The sequence below is a fragment of the Lissotriton helveticus genome, chromosome 8 (genome assembly GCF_964261635.1).
Source record: "Lissotriton helveticus chromosome 8, aLisHel1.1, whole genome shotgun sequence".
Lineage (NCBI taxonomy): Eukaryota > Metazoa > Chordata > Amphibia > Caudata > Salamandridae > Lissotriton > Lissotriton helveticus.
The window spans coordinates 52,297,037-52,304,536 of record NC_136069.1 but is presented as its reverse complement, the minus strand read 5'-3'; positions in this window follow the sequence as shown (position 1 = coordinate 52,304,536).

The window sequence follows — 7,500 nt, the reverse complement described above, 5'->3', positions numbered from 1 at the left end:
CTAGGCCACCCGGGGCTTCCTTCCTCCAGGCCAACGGCTTGTCAAATTGCCCAGGACGGGCTCCATGGCTCTTGGGCAGTCGTCCCCCGGGCGTCCGGGGCTCCATCCCTGCCGACGGCATGGAAAAGTGCCCGGGACGGGCTCCATACGTCCCGGGCAGTCCTCCCCCGGGCGTCCGGGGCACCCATCTCCAGGAGGCCAACAGCATGGCAAAGTACCCGGGACGGGCTCCATGGGTCCCGGGCAGTCCTCCCCCAGGCATCCGGGGCTTCCATCTCCAGGCCAACGGCAGGTCAAAGTGCCCAGGACGGGCTCCACGGGTCCCTGGCAGTCCTCCCCCACCGGGCGTCCGGGGCTCCCTTCCCCAGGCCAACGGCATGCCAGAGTGCCCAGGACGGGCTCCACGAGTCCCGGGCGTCCGGGGCTCCCTTCCCCGGGACACCGGCTTGTCAGAGTGCCCATGACGGGCTCCACGGGTCCCGGGTATCTGGGACTCCCTTCCCTGGGCCAACGGCATGCCGGAGTTCCCAGGACAGGCTCCACGGGTCCCGGGCGTCCGGGGCTCCCTTCCCCGGTCCGACGGCTTGTCAGAGTGCCCAGGACGGGCTCCACGGCTCCCGGGCGTCCGGGGTTCCCTTCCCCGGGTCAGCGGCATGTCAGAGTGCCCAGGACGAGTTCCACGGGTCCCGGGCAGTCCTCCCCCGGGCGTCCGGGGCTCCCTTCCCCGGGCCATCGGCAGGTCAGAGTGCCCAGGACGGGCTCCATGGGTCCCGGACAGTCCTCCCCCCGGGCGTCCGGGGCTCCCTTCCCCGGGCAGACGGCAGGTCAGAGTGCCCAGGACGGGCTCCACGGGTCCCGGGCAGTCCTCCCCCCGGGCGTCCGGCGCTCCCTTCTCCAGGCCGATGGCAGGTCAGAGTGACCAGGACGGGCTCCACGGGTCCCGGGCAGTCCTCTCCCGGGCGTACGTGGTTGTCCGACAGATTCGGGCAGATGTGCTTTTACGAACCGGATCGGAATCGGCCCAAATAATAATAATAATAATAATAATCCACATTTGTAAGGCGCACAATCACCCGTAAGGGTCTCTAGGCGCGAGGGGCCGTTGGGAAGATTAAGCAAGCTATTGCCCAGAGTCACATGGTGCTGGGCTAATCTGCCGCCGGTGCCGGGGATCGAACCGTGATCCCCAGATTCCAGAGTCAGCCGCCCTAGCCGCGGCGCCAGCTATTTCCCAGAGTCACGTGGTGCTGGGCTAATCTGCGGCCGGTGCCGGGGATCGAACCCTGATCTCTGGGATGCTCGAGGGTTACTACGCGCTCTACAAAAACCTTAAATAAAAAAATCTCCAGATTCCGGAGTCAGCCGCCCTAGCCGCGGCGCCAGCTATTTCCCAGAGTCACCTGGTGCTGGGCTAATCTGCGGCCGGTGCCGGGGATCGAACCGTGATCTCCAGATTCCGGAGTCAGCCTCCCTAGCCGCGGCGCCAGCTATTTCCCAGAGTCACGTGGTGCTGGGCTAATCTGCGGCCGGTGCCGGGGATCGAACCCTGATCTCTGGGATGCTCGAGGGTTACTACGCGCTCTACAAAAACCTTAAACAAAAAAATCTCCAGATTCCGGAGTCAGCCGCCCTAGCCGCGGAGCCAGCTATTTCCCAGAGTCACCTGGTGCTGGGCTAATCTGCCGCCGGTGCCGGGGATCGAACCGTGATCCCCAGATGGGGATATCCCAAAAATCTGGCATGGATACGGCCCGCCAGGACTGGTTTGGGCACCCCTGATATAGAGGCAGTCAACGCGAAATCTGCTGGGTTCGATTCCGATCCGTGTCAGAAGGACCGTAGGGCTTGGGAGTCCGTACAACAGGGGTGCCCAAACCTGTCCTGGCGGGCCGTATCCATGCCAGATTTTTGGGATATCCCCATCTGGTGATCACGGTTCGATCCCCGGCGCCGGCGGCAGATCAGAGTGCCCAGGACGGGGTCCATGTGACCCGGGCAGTCCTATCCCCTGGGTGTACGTGGTTGTCCGACATGTCGGTCGTATTTGCTTTTACGTACCGGATCGGAATCGGCCCCCATAAAATCGTACGTAAAGTATATAGCAAATCAACCTGAAATCTGCTGGGTCAGAAAGGGCTCGATTCCGATCCGTGTCGGAAGGTTAGGAGTCCGTACGAATTTGTCGGGACGGCATGGCAGAGTGCCCGGGACGGGCTCCATGCGTCCCGGGCATTCGTCCCCCGGGCGTCCGGGGCTACATCCAGGCTGACGGTATGGCAGAGTGCCCGGGTCGGGCTCCATGGTTTTCACGGTGGTCCTCCCCTGGGTGTCAGGGGGCTCCTGGCCGACGGCATGGAAAAGTACCCAGGACGGGCTCCATGCGTCCCGGGCATTTGTCCCCCGGGCGTCCGGGGCTCCATCCAGGCCGACGGCATGGCAGAGTGCCCGGGTCGGGCTCCATGGTTTCCAGGGTGGTCCCCCCCAGGGTGTCGGGGCGCTCCATGCCGAAGGCATGGAAAAGTGCCCAGGACGGGCTCCATGCGTCCCGGGCATTTGTCCCCCGGGCGTCTGGGGCTCCATCCAGGCCGACGGCATGGCAGAGTGCCCGGGTCGGGCTCCATGGCTTTCACGGTGGTCCTCCCCTGGGTGTCTGGGGGCTCCAGGCCGAAGGCATGGAAAAGTGCCCAGGACGGGCTCCATGCATCCCGGGCACGGGCACGGGGACGGGGACAGGGTCGGGAGAGTCCAGGCGGCTTCACTTCCGTGTCCAGCCATCTGATCGCCCAGATTCCCTCGGCCATCTGGTCTCCCGGATCCCCTCGGGCATCTGGTCGCCCGCAACGCTTTCCTATGGGGCGACCAGATGGCCGAACTTCCCTGGAAGTCCCGATGAGGTGCCATTCGCCGCCCGGATCCCAGCGAGGGCTCCAGGAGGTTGGGTACATTCGCGCCTTGGGTCCCCTCTGTCACCTCGCGTGCACAGATTACAAGAAAAGGGGGTAATTTTCCTCCGGATTACTAGGGAGAAGGGTACGCCCGGACACCCCTCCGAGCCTGGTGGTTCTCTGCCATGGGGACCAGATGGGCTATGCCTGGGCAACACCTCCCTAGGCCACCCGGGGCTTCCTTCCTCCAGGCCAACTGCATGTCAAATTGCCCAGGACGGGCTCCATGGCTCCTGGGCAGTCGTCCCCCGGGCGTCCGGGGCTCCATCCAGGCTGACGGCATTGAAAAGTGCCCAGGACGGGCTCCATGCGTCCCGGGCATTCGTCCCCTGGGCGTCCGGGGCTCCATCTAGGCTGACGGTATGGCAGAGTGCCCGGGTCGGGCTCCATGGTTTTCACGGTGGTCCTCCCCTGGGTGTCTGGGGGCTCCAGGCCGAAGGCATGGAAAAGTGCCCAGGACGGGCTCCATGCGTCCCGGGCATTCGTCCCCCGGGCGTCCGGGGCACCCATCTCCATGAGGCCAACGGCATTGGCAAAGTACCCAGGACGGGCTCCATGGGTCCCGGGCAGACCTCCCCCCGGGCGTCCGGGGCTCCCACCTCCAGGCCGACGGAATGTCAAAGTACCCAGGACGGGCTCCATGGGTCCCGGGCAGCTTCCCCCGGGGCGTCCGGGGCACCCACCTCCAGGCCGACGGCATGTCAAAGTACCCAGGACGGGCTCCACGGGTCCCGGGCATTCCTCCCCCAGGTCGTCCGGGCCCTAGAGCTCCGGTGGTCCAACCTGCGCCTGAGGCCCAGCCGGGGTCCAAGAGCCCTGCCTTGCGTGGGCAGGCAGTCAGGAACCCTACCGCGAAGGCTTGGGATGGATGGGGAGCTGGGAGTCCTTTCGATCCCGGCCCTCTGGTCGCCCGCGATGCTTTCCAATGGGGCGACCAGATGGCCGGGCTTCCCTGGAAGTCCCGATGAGGTGCCATTCGGCTCCTGGATCCCAGCTAGGGCTCCATGAGGTCGGGTTCTTTTACGCCTTGGGTCCCCTCTGTCACCTCGCGTGCACGGATTGCAAGAAAGGGGGGTAATTTCCCTCCGGATTACTAGGGGCAGGGTACGCCCGGACACCTCTCCAGGGCTGGTGGTTCTCTGCCCGGGGGACCAGATGAGATATGCCTGGGCAACACCTCTCCCGGGCGTCTGGGGGCTCCATTCTCCGGGCCAACGGCATGGCTCAATGCCCAGGACGGGCTCCACGTGTCCCGGACAGACCTCCCCATGGCGTCCGGGGCACCCATCTCCATGAGGCCAACGGGATGGCAAAGTACCCGGGAAGGGCTCCACGGGTCCCGGGCAGCCTTCCCCCGGGCGTCCGGGGCTCCCACCTTTAGGCCGACGGCATGTCACACTGCCCAGGACGGGCTCCATGGGCCCCGGACAGACCTCCCCCGGGCGTCCGGGGCACCCATCTCCAGGAGGCCAACGGGATGGCAAAGTACCCGGGAAGGGCTCCACGGGTCCCGGGCAGCCTTCCCCCGCTCGTCCGGGGCTCCCACCTCCAGGCCGACGGCATGTCACAGTGCCCAGGACGGGCCCCATGGGCCCCGGACAGCCCTCCCCCCGGGCGTTCGGGGCACATATCTCCAGGAGGCCGACGGCGTTGCAAAGTACCCGGAAAGGACTCCACGGGTACCGGGCAGTCCTCCCCCCGGGCGTCCGGGGCACCCATCTCCATGAGGCCAACGGCATTGGCAAAGTACCCGGGAGGGGCTCCACGGGTCCCGGGCAGGCCTCCCCCGGGCGTCCAGGGCACCCACCTCAAGGCCGACGGCATGTAAAAGTGCCCAGGACGGGCTCCATGGGTCCCGGGCAGCCCACCCCCGGGCATCCGGGGCACCCATCTCCAGGAGGCCAACGGCGTTGCAAAGTACCCGGGAAGGGCTCCACGGGTACCGGGCAGTCCTCCCCCGGGCGTCCGGGGGCTCCCTTCTCCAGGCCGACGGCATGGTTCAATGCCCAGGACGGGACGTCAAGTGGCCAGGACGGGCTCCATGCGTCCCGGGCATTCGTCCCGGGACGGGGACGGGGTGGGGAAGAGTCCAGGCGGCTTCACCTCCATGCCCAGCCATCTGGTCGCCCGGATTCCCTCGGCCATCTGGTCGCCCGGATCCCCTCGGGCATCTGGTCGCCCGGATCCCCTCGGGCATCTGGTCGCCCGCAACGCTTTCCTATGGGGGGGACCAGATGGCCGAACTTCCCTGGAAGTCTTAATGAGGTGCCATTCGCCTCCCGGATCCCAGCGAGGGCTCCATGAGGTCGGGGTCTTTCACGCCTTGGGTCCCCTCTGTCACCTCGCGTGCACAGATTGCAAGAAAGGGGGGCAATTTGCCTCCGGATTACTATGGGGCAGGGTATGCCCGGACACCCCTCCAGGGTTGGTGGTTCTCTGCCATGGGGACCAGATGGGATATGCCTGGGCAACACCTCCCTAGGCCACCCGGAGCTTCCTTCCTCCAGGCCAACTGCATGTCAAATTGCCCAGGACGGGCTCCATGGCTCTTGGGCAGTCGTCCCCCGGGCGTCCGGTGCTCCATCCAGGCCGACGGCATGGCAGAGTGCCCGGGACAGGCTCCATGCATCCCGGGCCTTCGCCCCCCCGGGCGTCCGGGGCTCCATCCAGGCTGACGGCATGGCAGAGTGCCCAGGACGGGCTCCACGGGCCCCGGTCATCCGGGGCACCCTTCCCCGGGCCAGCGGCATGTCAGAGTGCCCAGGACCAGTTCCACGGGTCCCGGGCAGTCCTCCCCCGGGCGTCCGGGGCTCCCTTCCCCGGGCCAAAGCATTTCAGAGTGCCCAGGACGGGCTCCACGGGTTCCGGGCGTCCAGGTCTCCCTTCCCCGGGCCAACGGCTTGTCAGAGTGCCCAGGACGGGCTCCACGGGCCCCGGGCGTCCGGGGCACCCTTCCCCGGGCCAGCGGCATGTCAGAGTGCCCAGGACGAGTTCCACGGGTCCCGGGCAGTCCTCCCCCCCGGGTGTCCGGGGCTCCCTTCCCCGGGCCAAAGCATTTCAGAGTGCCCAGGACGGGCTCCACGGGTCCCGGACATCCGGGGCTCCCTTCCCCGGGCCAACGGCATACAGGAGTGCCCAGGACGGGCTCCACGGGTCCCGGACGTCCGGGGCTCCCTTCCCCGGGCCAACGGCATACAGGAGTGCCCAGGACGGGCTCCACAGGTCCCGGTCGTCTGGGGCTCCCTTCCCCGGGCCAACGGCTTGTCAGAGTGCCAAGGACGGGCTCCACGGGTCCCGGTCGTCTGGGGTCCCTCCCCCGGGCCAACAGCAGGTCAGAGTGCCCAGGACGGGCTCCACGGGTCCCGGGCAGCCCACCCCCCGGGCGTTCGGGGCACCCATCTCCAGGAGGCCAACGGCGTTGCAAAGTACCCGGGAAGGGCTCCACGGGTACCGGGCAGTCCTCCCCCGGGCGTCCGGGGCTCCCTTCTCCAGGCCAACGGCATGGTTCAATGCCCAGGACGGGCTCCATGTGTCCCAGACAGACCTCCCCCGGGCGTCCGGGGCACCCATCTCCAGGCCAACGGCATGGCTCAATGCCCAGGACGGGCTCCATGGGTCCGGGGAGGCGTCCCATGCGCCTCCGGGCTTGAAAGCCCCGGCTGGGTCCAGGGGCCCGGGCGGACCCCGGGTCGGGTGCTCCGGCCCTGGTCCCTGTCTCCCAGCCTACCGCACTGTCAAGGGCCTAGGAATGGGTTCCGTTGTTCCCGGGGAGCCTCCCCTTGCTTGGCTGGGTTCAGGAGCAGTGGCTAGGGCCCCTGAGGGCCCGGGGAGGGCGGCCTCCCCACCCCGGGCTCTGTCCTTGGTCCTGCTGCGTGGCAGGGTGCCCGGGACGGGGTCCGGAGGGACCGGGGAGGCGTCCCATGCACCTCCGGGCTTGGGAGCCCCGGCTCGGTCCAGGGGCCCGGGCGGGCCCCGGGTCGGGTGCTCCGGCCCTGGTCCCTGTCTCCCAGCCTACCGCACTGCCAAGGGCCTAGGAATGGGTTCCGTTGTTCCCGGGGAGCCTCCCCTTGCTTGGCTGGGTTCAGGAGCAGTGGCTAGGGCCCCTGAGGGCCCGGGGAGGGCGGCCTCCCCACCCCGGGCTCTGTCCTTGGTCCTGCTGCATGGCAGGGTGCCCGGGACGGGGTCCGGAGGGACCGGAGAGGCGTCCCATGCACCTCCGGGCTTGGGAGCCCCGGCTGGGTCCAGGGGCCCGGCCGGGCCCCGGGTCGGGTGCTCCGGCCCAGGGCCCTGTCTCCCAGCCTGCCGCACTGCCAATGGCCCGGGAAGGGGTTCCGATGTGCCCGGGGAGCCTCCCCTTGCTTGGCTGGGTTCAGGAGCAGTGGCTAGGGCCCCTGAGGGCCCGGGGAGGGCGGCCTCCCCACCCCGGGCTCTGTCCTTGGTCCTGCTGCGTGGCAGGGTGCCCGGGACGGGGTCCGGAGGGACCGGGGAGGCGTCCCATGCACCTCCGGGCTTGGGAGCCCCGGCTGCGTCCAGGGGCCCGGCCGGGCCCCGGGTC